This window comes from Amphiura filiformis, chromosome 18, assembly GCF_039555335.1.
Source record: "Amphiura filiformis chromosome 18, Afil_fr2py, whole genome shotgun sequence".
NCBI classification, from domain to species: domain Eukaryota; kingdom Metazoa; phylum Echinodermata; class Ophiuroidea; order Amphilepidida; family Amphiuridae; genus Amphiura; species Amphiura filiformis.
The window spans coordinates 11,734,547-11,753,823 of record NC_092645.1 but is presented as its reverse complement, the minus strand read 5'-3'; the positions used below and the strand labels follow the sequence as shown (position 1 = coordinate 11,753,823).

Here is a 19,277-nt window from a genome sequence, read left to right as displayed (position 1 = left end):
ATTAGCAATTGCTATCTTCAGTAGATAGCAATTGTTATCTTCAGTAGATAGCATTAGTAATTGCTATCTTTAGTAGATAGCATTTGCAATTGTTATCTTCAGTAGATAGCATTTGCAATTGCTATCTTCAGTAGATAGCATTTGCAATTGTTATCTTCAGTAGATAGCATTTATTATCTTCAGTAGATAGCATTAGTAATTGCTATCTTCAGTAGATAGCATTTGCAATAGTTATCTTCAGGAGATAGGATTTGCAATAGTTATCTTCAGTAGATAGCATTAGCAATTGTTATATTCAGTAGATAGCAATTGATATCTTCAGTAGATAGCATTTGCAATTTTTATCTTCAGTAGATAGCATTAGCAATTGTTATCTTCAGTAGATAGCATTAGCAATTGATATCTTCAGTAGATAGCATTTGCAATTGTTATCTTCAGTAGATAGCATTTGCAATTGTTATCTTCAGTAGATAGCATTTGCAATTGTTATCTTCAGTATATAGCATTAGCAATTGCTATCTTCAGTAGATAACATTAGCAATTGTTATCTTCAGTAGATAGCATTTGCAATTGTTATCTTCAGTAGATAGCATTTGCAATTGTTATCTTCAGGAGATAGCATTTGCAATTGCTATCTTCAGTAGATAGCATTAGCAATTGCTATCTTCAGTAGATAGCAATTGTTATCTTCAGTAGATAGCATTTGCAATTGTCATCTTCAGTAAATAGCATTTGACATTGCTGTCTTCAATAGATATCATTTGTCATTCCTATCTTCAGTAGATACTGTAAACGTTTGCCTAATGGCGCTATGGGCTCCCTTGACATAACTGGAATTTTAGATACAAACTAAAAGTGCCCTCCCATAAAAATCCCACCAGCAAATAACGGCACATACCCTTTATTCTTGTTGGGACTTTTAGTGGAGGTACCTCTCTATTGTACATGAAATTTACCCCAAGGCAAAGGAGCCCATTTGCACCATTAGGCTAATGTTTATGGTAGCAATTGACATTGCCCATTGATAATTTTGCTTTTGTTGGTAGATGGCCTGGGGCACTGTGGAGGGCAGGGGCACTTGACTTTGGAATTGACAGGATGTGCGAACAGTAGTTTGAAACTAGGGGTCTTTCGGTGAGAGCCTAGACACAGAAAAAGGGGTGTCTTTCAGTGAGAAGGTAAAAAAAAAGTGGGTCTTTCCGTGAGACTAAGGAAAATCAGACCAAAAGAGGGTGTCATTCAGTGAGACTTGGAAAAATTTTGGATCAAAAAAAAAATTGAAAAATAATGAAAAAATGGGGTCATTTAGTGAGAGATTATCAGAAATTTCCCCAATTTTTTTTTTAAAGGAGGTCTTTTGGTGACAGGAAAACAAAAAATGGGGTCACTGGGTGAGAGGGAGTTCACATATCAAAACGTTAGGGTACCCTAAGCGTCATTACTCATTTTCTTATTTCATTCCATTAAGAACCGCGCGTACCGTCCACTGACATCAACAAAAATCAAACATTTTCTCAAAACATTTGTATTACTAAAATCACAACTTTGAAATTATTAGTCATATATCACAGTCGATATACCAAAACAAACATGAGAATGTCCTGCAATTTATGATCGCATCGAAAATAATGTAGATGATATTGTTTACTCAAAATAATTTTTATTCACCTCCACCTTTGTATTAAAAATGTTTCGTTTTCTGCATGAAATCCACGTTTTTCAACTTTTCTATGATTTTCTACGTATTTTGACCATTTATCTCAAAGCGTTATAATGACATGGAACCATTGTATACCTGGTCGAGGTATCCAATTGAAGCTTGGGATGTTTCCAAGCTTATCATCTAAGAAAGAATATGATTTGTCAAGTATCTCACTCGCCCGATCGCGTACAGCGAAAAATCTGAAAAAAATTTGGTACGAGCAAAACCCCAAATCACCTCTGCTTGAACTAGGTATATTGGTCTCTCCGCATTCTGTACACAGTCCGTGCAGTGAGCCGGTTCGTGTTGAGGTTTCACCAAAGGTTAAAGATGGTAATCTGAGACTGCATTGAACTACACACAGAGATTGCGTTTGACCTTGTGATCCCTATAAGCAGTGTTGGAAAGAAGTTATAAGTCGCAGTTTGTAATGGGTCTCTCAAAGCTAAAAGGTTTTGATATGGTTAAACAAAAAAAGAAAGTAAAAGTTGAAAAATGGGGGTCAATGTGGCCGCACATCCCCGTCACCCATTTTTAGTGAGTGCCTTCCAGGGTTGTGGTCATCGTTGACCAGATATGTATAGAATGTACTGGCCATGACTTGAGTAGTTTTTTAGTTCAACTTTTGAATCTGCATCTCTTTATTATCAAATGAGTCGCCATGGTTACAAATTTATATCCAGACATTTGCAGAACTAAAATGGGTTTCTTTTAGCTATTTCAGTTCTAAAAAATTAATGTGTAGATTTTGAGTTATAGTCTCATAATATAGGGGGGTAATTACTTCAAGTCAGTCAGAATTAATAGGTAAATTTTCACAGGAAAATTTTCTGGACACATGATACCCATGGGCGCAGACATATTAGCATTATGGAGCGTGACCCCGAGCACAGCAGGTGGTCTTCCAATGTATTTGAATAGGAAGAACTCCTCCTTTAATGCAAAATAAGTAACTTGTCGCAAGTTAAAAATATTATGGTAAGAATTTCCGTAGATAAATAGAGGGGTAATTACTTCAAGTTGTGAAGTGTTTATGAATTATGCACTTATTGTCAAAATTTGACACATTCACACCAACATATTGATGATATCATATTAAAACGTTTCTTGTAAAATTTGAATTATAATATTTGAATTATTTAAATTTTAATACAATCCACTAATCCTTCTAGTTCAAGCCATTTTGAATGTTATTATACCTAGTAGGCTTAATTACTTCTGACTGCAAAGTGCTATTATAAAACTAGAAACACTTATGTACAAACTTGTTAAAACTAGTTGAGGGTTGAATATTTTGAAAAGATTCAATCATCTTTCATGAAAACTTTTACAAAATCTGGACGATCCTGTATAAATTAGAATTGGGTATTTTGAAATTGTCCATGATTTTTGATGAGGTGTTTTATAAACAAAAACATAAAACACAATAATTGTATTCACAACTGGGAGCGGCTATGCCTGTTTGTTATAACCAAAATACAAGCTAACACCAGCATGGCTGTCCAACAGAGAACAGCAGGCATTCGAATATCCTCGGGGCTGCCCTCGGGATATTCCTCGGTTCAAAGCACAATGTTTAGATATTTCACAATACCGAAAAATAACTGATGCAAAGTCATTAACCTCATTCATAACCGCCACTTTTCACTTTTTAAAATTAAATTTAAGTCACATTGTCTTCTCTTATTCTGAAAAAAGCACACAATTTTAACTTTATCTGTCATTTGCCTGTACAAAATCGAATAACCCATTAAGGAAATACCGCTAGCGACCAATCATACTAGCACGCAATCATGCGATGTCCAAATACGGCGGCCTGCGTTTGCGTAAATTGTTCGAACGCGTATAATTATACTTTTTCAATGACCCGCATCTGCGTCCGCATATTCAAAAGTTATTATCTGTGATTGGATCGCACTTGCTGCGTATATTAATGAGGTTATGAATCATCTTTAATGTTATACTAGCGGGTACCCGCGCTTCGCGCGGGCCCCCGCTAGATGAGTAAACAGGAGCGGTTAGTAAACGGGAGTGGTTAGTAAACGGGAGCAGTTAGCATAAATGATGGAAATGGTAATCATGACAATTGGTATCGATTTAACAGCTCAATTATTACTCGGTCAGTGATGTGGTACAATTTATTGCCTCCATTTTGCAAACGATTTCCTTCAGCATAATCATTTGCGTAATTTTTGTACCAAACACCCTTTTGACTTATTTTTTCTTTGTTTTCCTTTTTTCTCTCTCTGTCTCTTTTCATTTCTTGCTTTCCTGCAGTGGCGTGCGCAGCACATTGAAAGGGGGGCAGGTTGTTCAGTTCCCCCGAATGGAGTCTGATTAGGAGTGTGAAGGGGAAAATGTTGATGTTTTTCCCGCGAATTCCCCGAATGACCAAGAAAAGTGGGGGGGGGGCATTGCCTGCCTTCCCCCCTTGCTTTTACACCACTGCTTTCCGTTATTTCATTCCACTTCTCTCCTTTTTATTTTCTTGCTTGTTTATGTCAACATTCTTTCTGTCTGTCTTCTTTCTTTTCGTCTCTCTTTCTTTCGCATCAATATAGGGAATCAAATTTGCATATCATGTTCAAGTAGTTTGATTTGCCCTTCTCTATTTGTTTCCCTTTAATTTCCTCAAATTGTGCTGGTCAGTAGGAGCCACTTGTATCTCCATTTCTGTTACCATTGTTGGTTACTGCCTATTTTTATGTTTACCTCTTAATGTTGATGGGTCCATTTCACTATCCTTTAGAACTTGTTCAGTGCTTCATGTTCTCTTTTTAAATTCCCCACAATTTTCCAGGTCTTCATCTCCTGCACTGGCACTTCTGAATTTTTAGTATTGATACACTGAATTCCTTTATGACTTCTTTTTTTTCATACAATCCTCATTGCCTTCACTTTATAAATTTCCTCAGATATGTGCCCTAAATTGTAACTTTTCTCAAAGATGCATTGTTACCCACAACATCCATACTCTAACACCAAAACCTTCCTCTTTTAATACTTAAGGCTCTTATTTCTTAATCATGTCCATTCCTCAATATTTTTCACAAGTGTCTTCCTCTTTTCCATTCAGTACCTTCACTGCTTCACCTATTAACTTATTATCTTTTACCATGTTTACAGAGATCTGTTTCCCTCTTCTAGCTTCTCCTCCTCCTCCTCTTTCCTCTTCCTCTCCTCTTTTCTTTTTCTTCTCCTTTCCTCTTTTTTTCTCACTTTCTTTGTTTTTCTTCTCAAGGCATTATTTCCTCAATTTTGACTGTCATTTCCTAGGGCGGTGCTCCCGCTCCCTTACAATTTGCATCCCTGGCGCATGCAGTTATTAAGGGGGTACTACACCCCTGCCCAATTTTGTGCCTATTTTTGCATTTTTCTCAAAAATTATAGCGCATTGGTGACAAGTAAGATATTATAGGGGCAAGTACTACAACTACTGCACTGGAAATTTTATTTAAACACAGACAACAGTTGTGGAGTTACAGTCAAAAATGAGGGAAACTCAATATTTGATCAATAAATCAATAAATACTTGTCTTGAGTTGCTGAATTTTCAGTGCAGTAGTTGTAGTCCTTGCCGCTATAATATGGTCATTTTCACGGTAAAGGGTGTACGGTAACTTTGGATTTTTAACATTATGATCCATAGTGGTCTAATAAAGCTATACAGAATTCCACGATTTTCAGTGGCCACATAAGTCATCTAGTTAGCAGCTACCCAAGGTAGCTGCTAACTAGATGACTTCCAAATATCTAAAATATCTAGCAACATAAATTCATGACATGTACACAGCAGAAGCTTAAGACCATGTGCATGTAGTTGTAGCTTAGGCCCTTCACAATTGAGTCTTAGTTTCCTGTTTCATGGTTGAAAACAAGGGATGAGGCGACTTTTAATTATTAATTATCTATTATTTTCTTTATTTTAAAACAAGTGGTCGCATCCTACAGCAACCTGTTTTGATCGGAACATGCATTTAATTATTTTACAACTAAACTGGCCTCAAAAAGAAACTTATAATTTTTCACTAGGTCATATCTTAAAATCCTCTCCATAAAAATGAACAAAAATTGCACACAGGATTACTTCAATACTCTACTCTAAACACTGATCAGTAACCAAACAGTTGTCCAAATGAAAAATTGGAACCCAGCCAAAGAAGTCTGTTGGGTTGTTAATGTGGTCCAGGAAGGTTGTTCCATGTCAGTGCATTTTGCTGTTGTGTCCGTTGGACAACTGTTTGGTTACTGACCAGTGTTTAGAGTAGAGTATTGAAGTAATCCTGTGTGCAATTTTTGTTCATTTTATGGAGAGGATTTTAAGATATGACCTTGTGAAAAATTATAAGTTTCTTTTTGAGGCCAGTTTATGTTTGATTTTATACATAAGTAATGGTACAGTTATGTTCTTTGTTTAATCATCATTATAGTTGATACAAGCAAAGTCAGAAAGTAGCAAATGGAAGTCATTAAAAGTTATTTTAAAAGAAAATCCAAAATAAAAAAAAAATAATTAAATATTTTGCAATTCTCTACTTTGGACGCGTGCGGGAAACAGGAAACTAAGAATTAATTGTAAAGGGCCTTATATATTTTTTCAAAGTAAAAATGCATTCAAATGAGTACAAACAAGCCTAGTATTGGTTCAGTGGTTCTTAAGATAGTTCTTGATATTTTGAGAAAATATCTCAAAACTTTTGACGTTGAAAAGCCTATGGCTAGCACTTTGACTTTGACTGTATACAGGGGCGGATCCAGGAATTTTCAATACGGGGGGCGCCGAGCCACCGCCGCTGCCACACAAAATCAGGCGCGGCTCTGCAAAAATACAGAGTCAGGCGCTTCTCTGCAAAAATTAGAGGGGGCGCGCGCCGGATGCGCCCCCCCTCTAAATCCGCCCCTGGTATATTACCTCACAACACTTCTGCAGAAGCCAATACAAGCAGGAAGGGATGTGAGGGCACAGGTGGTTGATTACTCACATTCTGTTCTTGAAGTATGGATTATGGACTGACCTAATTTGTAGTTGTGGATAGATAAATCTCTTCCTGGAGTATGCACTAGGACCCACAATATGCTCATCTATCAGGGCACAGTTCTTAAACCGCAATACATCTAGGTTTATTCATTGAATGACTTCGAAAATATGGGTACACAAACTCAAACTCTGCAACTTGAGGTCAAATTTTGCGCTTTGATTGTTATTATTGAGGTTATTGAACTATGCCATTGGGATGAGGCCATTGTGGTCCATAGTGATGAGAGCTTGTGTGTAAAGCATTTATCAGCACGCATAGCATTAATTACTAAGTGATACAAACAAAGTGAGACACCATCACTTTTTGGGGGGTGGCAAGTTCAACATAAATGCCCGGGGGGTCACTCTCACACAAAAGTGCCTCCCACCCGCGTCCGAACACCTCTGAAATGCACCCTTAATGGCGAATTTTCACATAACCAAATTGCAAATCCTACCCTAAACGGCGTAGCAAATTCAAAAACCATACCCTAAATGGCGTCAACTGAGAAATATCTATATTGATACCCTAAGTGGCGTAAACAGGGAAATGAGCTAATTCGATACCCAAGGTGTCGTTTTGATGTTGCAGACATATAGATACTGAAGAAAACATGCACAAAAGTAACAAGAATTTTTGATTTTTATCAAATTAGTGCAAACTCACTCAAACAATAATATTACTAACCCTAAACGTCTAAGGATTTGGTTGAAAAAGGACCCCTAAATGGCGACGCCTTCTGAAAAAGTACCCCTGTTTCAAAAAGACGTCGATGACGCTGTGTAGTGAAAAACATACCCTTTTAGACGTTTTTCTTGGACACGGGTGCGTAGCAAGTCAAGTAGTGAGTGACCCCCCCCCCCCCGGGCATAAATGGCCATACATTGTATTGCTTCTTGGAGCAGATTGTTATTGCACAATTGATTGGCGCACTATTTCATGTACAAATTACTCTGCAAAAACACTACCACATTGCATACATGTATTGCAAAAACTTAAAAACAATATTCCTTTTTAATTCTCATTTCAGAACATGACTTCCAGAAGACCTCAAAACTTGTTCAACCTGAAGCCTCACACTTGTATATATTGCAGCAGGCATTTCCATGACACTTGTCTATATCTGAGTCACCTGATACAACACAAGAAACGGATTAGACCATATTGGTATAAATCAGACACCAAAGAGAAGCTGTATGAATGTCAACATTGTAATAAAGACTTCTCAAGAAAACAGAATTGGATGGACCATGAATGTACTGTGACTATTAAAACATTCTTTTTTACACACCTGAATAGACGTTCACCAATTCTTAGCAAAGAGAAGCCTTATCTATGTAAAGTATGCCATCAGGGCTTTACATGGCCATGTCAATTAAAAGTGCACAAAGCAAATCATACTAGCAAAAAGAAGCCTCATCTATGTAAAGTATGCAATAAGGGCTTTACATGGCCATCTCAATTAAAAGTGCACAAAGCAATTCATAGCAAAGAGAAGCTTCATGTATGTAAAGTATGCAATAAGGGCTTCACACAGGCATATGATTTGAAACGACACATAGCAATCCATAGCAAGCCTCATGTATGTTGGGTATGCAACAAATGCTTTACACTGGCACAGCAATTGAAACAGCATGAAGCAATATGCGAAGAGAAGCCATATGTATGCAAGGTATGCAACAAGGGCTTTACACTGGCACATCACTTGGAAGAGCACGAAGCAGTTCATAGCGAGAAGCCTTTTGTATGTAAAGTATGCAACAAGGGCTTTGCACTGGCAAATGACTTAATACAACACATAGCAATCCATAGCAATGAGATGCCTCATGTATGTAAAGTATGCAACACAGGCTTTACACTGGCATGTGACTTGCAACGGCACATAGCAATCCATAGCAAAGAGAAGCCTTATGTATGTAAAGTATGCAACAAGGGCTTTAACCGAACATATCATTTGAAACGACACATAGCAGTCCATAGCAATGAGAAGCCTTTATGCAAGTAAAGTATGCAACAAGGGCTTTAAGAGGGCATATCATCTGAAACGACACATAGCAATCCATAGCAATGAGAAGCCTTTATGTATGTTAAGTATGCAATAAGGGCTTTAAACTGGCATATGATTTGAAATGAGCTCATAGCCAAATATGATGAAATTTTTTTTTTAATTTAAATTTTTGAAGTGTATGAGTACATCAATGTGGCATTTTTATGCAGTTTTAAATACACTGCCGTGTTTCTAGATATAATAAAAAGAAATCCGAATTACTTTGGACTATATTTTAAAAGTTTATGGACATTTTTGGGCTAATTTTAGGGCAAAATTTGGCCTAAAAATGGTTAAAATATGCAGGTTTCCAACATTTTAAACCATTTTATGATGTGTTAATGGTAGTTATATTAGGAAAAAAGGTGTTTTGTGGATAGAGAAGTGATAAATTATCAAAACTGTTCCAAAGATAAGACTTAATTTGTGTAAATATTTTTTTACATGCATATTAATTCATTTCGTGCCATATGGCACGAAATTGGTAGGGGTAATAGAATAGGGTTAAATGGTCAAATGTCATGAATATTGTTAAAATTGGAATATTTGTGCAAAAAATGCACAGAGATTAATTTGGTCAAAATCACACCCACACAAGCAGGCCCGTAGCCAGGCCCACCCCCCCCAAAAAATGTCAAATGCCCCAAAAGTCCCATTTGCAAGCGTGCGAGTGAAAAAAATAGATGTTTTCTATGCCTTTTTGGCCAAATGCCCAAATCCGCCCCAGTCCACAAAGGTCCAAAATTTTGGGGAAAAAAAGTCCACTTTTTCAAAATCAGCACCCCCCCAAAAAATCCTGGCTACGGGCCGCCTAAAACCATGGCACCCGGGCCTGTGCCCACTCTGCCCTGTGGTAAATCTACCCATGGGTCTATTTGAATAAAATTATTCCACAATGAGAAAAGTGAAATTTCTTTTCGTTTTAGCACGACAGGTGCATGGTGTGTACGTATCACACACAATGATCATTGATCGTTTTCGATCGATAATTATTCGATCTTCATCATCTTCGTTCGCTTCATGCTCACTCTCGGTCTAGCAGTATACCTTGCAACACGTCTCCGCTCGACACAGTTCCAATGTTCACCAAAGATATTTATCAGTTTTCTGAATTTTGTCACTATATTAGCTTTTATTTACACATGAGGTATAAATAGAAAAGAAATACATTTTCTGACGGAAGAATGTAGGAAGAAAGTAAAACTGAAGTGCGCAGTTTATGTGCAAAGAAATCCAATTTATTTGCAATTTATTTTCTTAATTTAACTGTATTTTTCCTTGTTTTGGACCAGATTGCTGCATAATCATGTTTGTATAAGCCTATTTGTAAGATATAAAATTCTATGATAAAAATGCCAGTATTTCCTAGACCCACCCAGATTGTGATTTAGTATGGTAGTAGGGGCTACATTGTAGTAATAACAAAGGCTGAAACTGACTCTGCTCTGCAACCATCATAGGATCCCCAGGGTGGCACTTATCACAAATGACCATACGGGTACAGTGTATGTTCACCCGGAAAGAATCCCCGTTTTGGATTTTACAGCTCTGAATGCCTATATTTGACCAAAAATAGCTTGAAAGACCCTTGATTTTGATAATTTCAGCTCTAAAAGTCCCCCAAATTGCTCATTCCTCATATTTTGTTTTTTCGGGCAATTTTTAACCAGAAAGCCAAGAAAGACCTTTGATTTTGACTGATCGCAGCTCCAAAAGTCCCCTTTATTACTTGTTCGCAGCTCCAAAAGACTCCCTTTTACCGGTACGCCATCAGCTCCCAAAGACCCACCACCTCAAAATTTGGGGGAACATACCACCAATTTTTTTTAATGTGCCCCCCCTCCTGGGCAGAGGATACATAGTGCATGATGTTGCATGTTGCTGATCATCTTTAATGTTACATTCATTAATTGTGCCAACATTTTTTTCAAATAAAACCACTGAAAATCAAAACTTACCCATGAATTAAGTGATATAGAGATTCTTAAATGCGTGCAAAGCGTGCAGAAATTTTGGGTTTCGAAGCGGAAAACTTTTTTGGACCCCCACCTAGAACTTCTTGGTCCCCCCTCTTTTAAGGCCCCCTCCCTTTTTACCCCCCCCCCACCAAGGTATTTATGAACACTCCCTAAAATCTTCTTTTTTTTAAGTCCCGAGGGCCACTCATGTATAAAAGTTGTAAGCATCCGTGTGAATTGACTTTCAATAATGACCCTAAGCAAGGATGTTGAAATTTTGTCAAACTAACCCCAAACGAGGATTTTACTCAAATAAAAACACCCTAAGCGAGGAATTGGTTTGAAATTTGCCCCTAAACAAGGATAGACATTATAAAAACACCATGTTGGCTTGAAATTTGCTCCTAAACAAGGATAGCCATTGCATGTGTCGGTATGAGTGTCATTCAGTGATATGGTGATTGGCTATTCCTGGCGCTGTTGAAGTCGACTCCCAATTTTTTTGTAATCTGGTTTGAAAAATCACTTGGAAACCACTCTTTTGTGCAAATAACTTGATAACTATGTTACCACAATTGGCCATTAATTGGGTAATTTTAAACAACTACACACCTAAGCGAGGATCGTTCTTTAAAAAAAACACCCCATCTTCTAGTAAAATGAGTGTTTTGAGACCCTACATCCTTGTTTTCTTTCACGCGGATGCTTACAAGTATAATTCTGAGTTCCCTCCCCCCCCCACACCCCCAGAGAAAAGTGCATGTTTTTCAAAATACTGACAATTTTGGCAAGCATGAATTGGAAAGGTATGATTAGGGAGTGTTCATAAATACTTTGGTGGGGGGGGTTGGAAAATATTGGGGGGATCAAAAAAATTCAGTCCTTAATAGGGGGATCAAAAAAATTTGAGGATAAAATTCTGGGGTAAAATGTACGAGAAGGCATGTACATTCCAAAATTTTTGAGCGCTACGCGCGCATGAATGTTAGGTATTCAATTTTGTAATCTCAAGCTATAAATCAACAAAATGTGCGCACTTTACAATTTTGGTGTAACACTATGACTCCAATGAGTAATACATACCTCCAAACGGTATTTTTAGCTAATGACCATAGGGGTACATGTAGATCCAGGGGGATAAATCCCCCCAATATTTTGATAGGGGTATGGTCCATACAATCATCCCCCAATGTTGACGCCTGTTATGGGTTTCTAACCAAAATTAACCCCATATTTGGTCATTTTAAAATAAAAAGTGCCAATTGTTGCGCTTCGCGCAAATTAATTCCAGTTTTGTACTATATTTCACCAGTTTTTTGCGCGTACCATAAACTTATTTTGTCGGCAAAAGGTGCTGGATTCACTAGACTTCCAAGAAATTTTCTCCAACCCCAATGTCAAAAAGAAATCTATGCCACTGTTAATGATGTATATTTTTGGTTTCTTTTTTAGGAAATGAAGGAGGAGGTATCAGAAAATTTTAGACCATAAAAAGGGGGATAAAAAAAATCCACCCTTTTTTAGGGGGATCAAAAATATTTTGACGTCCGAGGTTCCAACTTTTCCACCCCTCCCCCTACCACAGAATTTATGAATTAACACTTCCTTAATTTCCATTAGCCCAATCAATAATCAAATTCATTAATTTATTAAAGGTCTGTGACCCGATCGACAGCATCATCCCCCCGATTTTTCTCATTGTTGATGAGTTTTTGGTATCATTTAATAGATTATATTTTTCTCATTACCATCCTGAAATTTGACGATCCAATGTATTTTCGGAGAAATCAAGAAACAAACAGGCTATAGTGGTAGCCACCTTCGACATTCTGGGTAGGAAAAAATGAATCCGTGAATAAGAGCCGTTTTACTCCCATACCAATTCGCACGAACGGAAATAGGTCCGAAATAATGAGGGCGCTATAATGATAAACGCTTAAAACAAAAATAAAGAAATACATAAGGGATGAAATAAATACAAAACAAGACCTTAAGTATGATACGAGGAATATGAACAAAAATATGAGAAAAAATGCCCCCCTCTATAAAATTAATTAATTAATTAATTAATTAATTAATTAATTAATTAATTAGAAATAAAATTTAAAAAATCATTTTATCATTAAAACAAATCCTAAAATAAAAGAAAAGTGTAAAATGTACATGATTATAATATACAAAATTAAAAGGAAATGTATCAGGGTCAAATTAAAATAAAAAGAATGAGATATTTTGTCACAAGAATGATGGGCGTAGTGGTATGGCGAAGCACTCGACGGGAGTGTTGTTTCTGGATGCCGGACCACAATGCAATTCATGCGTATCAACGTATTGGCTTGCTAATTGTGCTAATTATTCACTTTTACGCTGAAAATGTTCTCGTTTTCTCACATAGATGCATAAAGGGGTCAATATTTGAAATTGTATGTAAGTTTGAAGACAATCCATATCCTAAACTGATAGGGTTATACCCCCCCCCCCTTTAAAACAATAATGTTTATCTAAAATGTAGGCTTATCCCACACAAAATTGAAATTAATCTCTGTAACTGCACATCCCTTTTAAAGGGATTGTTTAATATCAATATTATACAGAGCAGTGACCCCTATTGATATGCAGTGACCTCTATAATAATACAACAGCACACAGCAACATGCAGTTGTAACAGTGCAGTGTGTGTGTATACACATGCAGCTAGAAAGAGGGTAATCTATCACACTAGTACGTAGTACATGTATTACAGAGTACACCAATTTTCCCGGGGGGGGCACATCAAAAAAATTTGGTGGGTATGCTCCCCCGGAATTTTGAGGTGGTGGGTCTTTGGGAGCTGATGGCGTGCTGCAAAAGGGGTCTTTCGAGCTGCGAACCAGGCTGTGAACAAGTAAAATGGGGTCTTTTGGAGCTGCGAAAAGTCAAAATCAAGGGTCTTTCTTGGTTTTTTGGTTGAAAATCGCCTGAAAAAACAAGAAATATGAGGAATGAGCAATTTTGCATGGCCGGATGCCAGTCGATCATTAAATAAATAGTAAGTTTAAGCTTGTAGTAAAGTGGTGCTAGTTGACTCATGCCAGTCATTGGAATTGCATGATGAGTTATGATGTTTAAGCTTGTTTAAACGCGGATGTGTACTCTAGACTCGCTCGCCAGTTCTACGATACATACCGTACCTGGCTCACACCATTTTGGATATGTCAATGGGAAATACACACTTAACGATTTGCGCAGGTCAGAAATTTGAAAAAAAATCTTTAAAATTTCAGTATATAAAAATGGTACCGGTAGCAACTTTATTGTGCTTGCTAATTTAAGACTCGGTTGAAATTGAAACAAAATTATAAGGATCGAATGCATTTTAGTGTCCAAAAAGGCAAAATTATCTTCAAAAAATAAGGCCAAAAACTAAAAAAAAAACGTTTTTGGAATGGTGCCTCAAGATTAAGAAAAAAACAAAACAACATTTTTGGAAAGAGTGTTTTTTTTTTATGATGTATAAACCGAACAAAAATTGCCAAAAATTCACTATTTTGTGATTTTCTTCATAATTATTGTTTTTACACCAAATCTGTATTTATATTGAGATTCATTGATGTCTTGCCTTTATAAAAATGTATACTTTTATATGTCTATTGTGTGAATAATTACAAATAGTTATGGCACTTTACTATACATGCATGTCTGAGAGTAGGCCTACAATGTACACATGCAGCCTCCATAACCAGCCAGAGCCGATTGCAGCATGGACGTGTTTTAAAAAACACATGCTTACATTCATGACATGAACAATATATACATATGTGACATGATCAAGGGGAATGAGTCACATGTACATGTCGACCCGGGTCGAAAATGAGTTTTGCATATATATGTTTCTAAAGAGGACATTTAGAGCATTCACAGACTGAAAGTTTACATCATGTTGATATATGACTTTTCGTTGCAAAGTTATGTCAATTTATCAAATTATCAAACAATATAAAATAAAAGAATTTTAACACTTTCTTTGCCAATATCTCAAAATCGATATTAGCGACATGTGACTCATTTCCCTTGATCGTGTCACATATATGATGCATTCAGGGATGCCAGATATGAGACAGTCATTGTGTACATTCATGTTCATGGCCATATGTGTTTTGAAAAAATTCTTTGTTATTTGCTTATATTTTAACCACCATGCAGTTGCAGACACCAGTCAACAATTTTCAGTACGCGTGTCGATCTGAAGTTTAGTGACTCTGATCACAATTAATTGTTGTTTTCTGGAAAATTATTATTATACCAGCCTGACTAGTGCAGTGTATTATTATATTACAAACAAGATATTTTTCTGAAGGACAGTTTTACCTCATGATTTTAAAGCTATTTAAAGTGTATAAAAGTTTTGACTTGTCATGTTTAAATTATGAAATTTGTATCAACAAGAATGTAGATCTACCGACTACACATGCACATGCACCGTATGCTGTGACGTTCACTTGTTCAGCATGTTCAGTTTTAATTTAACCATTTCACTGAGTTAATTAACCAATAATCATTGAGATAATCATTGAATTTGTTTATGCGCTGTGATCTAGATGAAACGGCGCTTTATAAAAAAATTGTGTATGTATGTATGTATGTATGTATACACGCCCATCATGATCAGAATGGCAAATTTTTAAGCTAGCTAGAGCAGATTTCGTAATTTGTAAGAAAACCATCACACAAATTTGATTTTTTTTTTGCATCCAATTCAATGGGGATACAAAATGTTTTAAGGATTTTTTAAGCAGAATCTTATCTACATTTAGAGTCCGAAGTTTTCTGTTTTACGGAAAACGGAAAAAAATCACGGAATCGGAGGTACAACACGGAAAATGACATTTTTGTATGATGTAACAAAATTGTTAAGATGAGAGAAATAAATGTAAAAACAATCATGAGTTGTGTGTGTCAATTTTTATGATAAAAATAATACCGAAAAAGGTATATTACCAAGGCATGAACCCCCTATATCCATCCAAACATCGTAACAGTCGGCCTATTACCGTGAGAATATTCCAATCAGATCATATTGATCACGATATTGAACACTTTATTGTGACATTAATATCATTCATAATCATTGTTTATGCATGCATTTTAAGCTTTGTTCATGAAACATGGATTTACAAATTTTACAACACGGAAAATGGATTTTAGAAAACGGTAAACTTCGGACTCTTATCTACATGCATATATGCTGTCCTCAGAACAACCTCCTTTTTTTCCTTATTTCCAATCCTGCCTGGCCTCAAACACCGGGCTCAAACCCATGTACTAATTGTGGTTATAATTAGGCGAGTGTGCTAGTGCATTACCAAACAAGGACTCAGTGGCGTAGCGTCATAGGGGCATGGGGGGGGCACATACCCCCAATCGATCTCAAAATTTAGAAAATGCCATAGGAAAATTGCCAACAAATGGCAAGTGTACAAAATAATTTTGCAAGGAGAAATAGTAAACTGAACATGCTGAAGTGTGCAGTTTACGTGCAAAGAAATCCAATTTATTTACAATATTTTCTGGATTTAGTTGTATTTGATCAGATTGGTACATAATCATACTGATTTGTAGCCTACTTTGAAGAGATATAAAATTTTATGATAAAAAGTGCCAGTGTTTCGAGACCAACCCAGATGTTGCATGTTGCTGATCATCTTTAATGTTATATTAATTAATAGATACATGTATGTGTACACTATTAGTGCCATCATTTTTCAAAAAAGCACTGAAAACTAAAACTTGCACATGTTAAAAGTGATATAGAGGGAGTCTCAATGCTTGGCATAAGCGCGCATAAAATTTTGGGTTTTGAAGAGGAAAACTTTTTTGGCCCCCCTTTCCTACCACCTAAAACTTTTTGGTCCCCCCTCTTTTTAGGTCCAAAACTTTTTTGGTCCCCCCTCCCTTTTTACCAGCCCCCCACACCAAAGTATTTCTGAACACTCCCTAAAATTCTGCAGAGGATCTAGAAATTTCTCTTCTTTTGTATATAGACATTGGCAAATGGTTAATCCATTGAATGTAATTGAGGACCTATTTAAGTGCACTGTGACATTATTATGGGTCCTTCCAAATAATTTGATTGAACACAGTACAAAGTGTTGAATTTGAAATCCCAACAAAATCTCTCTTGTTTGGCATTAGGCATTTCAGACGCAGCCAGTGAGTGACAACATTCACCAAGAGGGTCACTACTGATTCAATTCAGAAGAAAATGCCCCTCAAAGAAAGCACTATATCATTTGGACCCCTTAAATTCCCAATTTTGGTCAAGGTCGCCAAACTTTGACGGCCTGTCATACGCAAACGAAATGCAATTTGTAATTTGCTAATCCCAGTCATCTCGAAACGAGATTCTACCCGCAAAGTGTGTGATGTTGCACGTGTATTGCCATGCACGCTTTGCAAAAGTCATCTGGTGCATTGCTAGAAAAAGGCGACAAGCAAAAATGCACTTTTTGTGAATGTGTTTGCAGGGAGTACCTCATTTTGGTGGCAAGATGGCAGTTCCGTTCAAAGGGCGAATTGGATTGAAGAGCATACTGTAATCTTTCTGTAATAAACAAAGTACATTGAGTATGATTGTAAATACTGCCTAACAAAAGGCACACTCCTGGAAAAGTGTTTCACAATGACATACAATGGACTAAGATACAAAGAATCATCTAATTCATTGCATCTTCAGAAGAATTCAAGCCATGTGGTTGGCGCAATATGTTCAGTCTGCAAAAACATTACCATCATCATCATGTATCACAGATGACATTTCATAATATTCCTTTTTTTAAATCCTCATTTCAGAACATGACTTCCAGAAGACCTCAAAACTTGTTTAACCTGAAGCCTCACAAATGTATATATTGCAGAAGGCATTTCCATGATACTTATCTATATCTGAGTCACCTGATCAAACACAAGAAGCGGATTAAACCATATTGCTACGAATCAGACACCAAAAAGAAGCTTTATAAATGTCAACACTGTAACAAAGACTTCACAAGAAAACAGAATTGGACGGACCATGAATGTACTCCAACTATTAGAAAAACCTTTTTTACGCACCTGAATAGACTCAACCTGAAGCCCTACAAATGTATATATTGCAGCAGGTATTTCTATGACACTTATCTTTATCTGAGTCACCTGATCAAACACAAAGAGCGGATTAGACCGTATTGGTACGAGTCAGATACCAAAGAGAAGCTATATGATCACTTCAAACGTTACAAAGCAATCCATAGCAAAGAGAATTCTTATGTATGTAAGGTATGCAACAAGGGCTTTACACAGGTATTCAAATTGAAGCAGCACATAGCAATCCATAGCAATGAGAAGCCTCACGTATGTAAAGTATGCAACAAGGGCTTTACAATGCCACATCATTTGAAGCAGCATGAAGCAATACATAGCAATGAGAAGCCTCATGTATGTAAAGTATGCAACAAGGACTTTACTAGGGCATATGGCCTAACATGCCATTTAAAGACTCACAGTAAAGTTAAGCCATTTGCATGTACCGTATGCAACAAGGGTTTTACACTGGCACGTCGCTTGGAAGAGCACAAAGCAATTCATAACAGCAAGCCTCATGTATGTAAAGTATGCTACAAGGGTTTTACACTGGCACATCGCTTGGAACAGCACATAGCAATTCATAGTGAGAAGCCTTATGTATGTAAAGTATGCGACAAGAGTTTTACACTGGCAGATGACTTGATACAGCACATAGCAATCCATAGCAAAGAGAACCCTCATTCAGAGGCATGTGATTTGGAACGGCACATAGCAATTCACAGCAAAGAGAAGCCTCATGTATGTAAAGTATGCAACAAGGGCTTTACACAGGCATGTAATTTGAAACGGCACATAGCAATCCATGGCAATGAGATGCCTCATGTATGTAAAGTATGCAACAAGGGCTTTACATACGCATGTTATTTGAAACGGCACATAGCAATCCATGGCAATGAGATGCCTCATGTATGTAAAGTATGCAACAAGGGCTTTACATACGCATGTAATTTGAAACGGCACATAGCAATCCATGGCAATGAGAAGCCTCATGTATGTAAAGTATGCAACAAGGGCTTTACATACGCATGTAATTTGAAACGGCACATAGCAATCCATGGCAATGAGAAGCCTCATGTATGTACAGTATGCAACAAGGGCTTTAAACTGGCATGTGATTTGAAACGGCACATAGCAATCCATAGCAATGAGATGCCTCATGTATGTAAAGTATGCAACAAGGGCTTTACATACGCATGTAATTTGAAACGGCACATAGCAATCCATGGCAATGAGAAGCCTCATGTATGTAAAGTATGCAACAAAGGCTTTACACGGGCATGTGATTTGAAACGGCACATAGCAATCCATTAAGCCCCATGTATGTAAAATATGCAACAAGGGCTTTATATAAATTTGCATTTAACTTGAAACAGCACCAACTAATTCATAGCAATGAGAAGCCTTACAAATGTGAACTTTGTGGTGAAGGCTTCAAGTACCTTAAGACCATA

General features: G+C 36.9%; 1 protein-coding gene across 1 annotated transcript in view; it reads right to left on the bottom strand.

The window, feature by feature from the left end:
- Positions 1-19,277, bottom strand: part of LOC140138970 (laminin subunit beta-2-like) — a 555,517-nt gene that overhangs the window by 465,218 nt on the left and 71,022 nt on the right. The gene's annotated exons all lie outside the window — the stretch shown is intronic.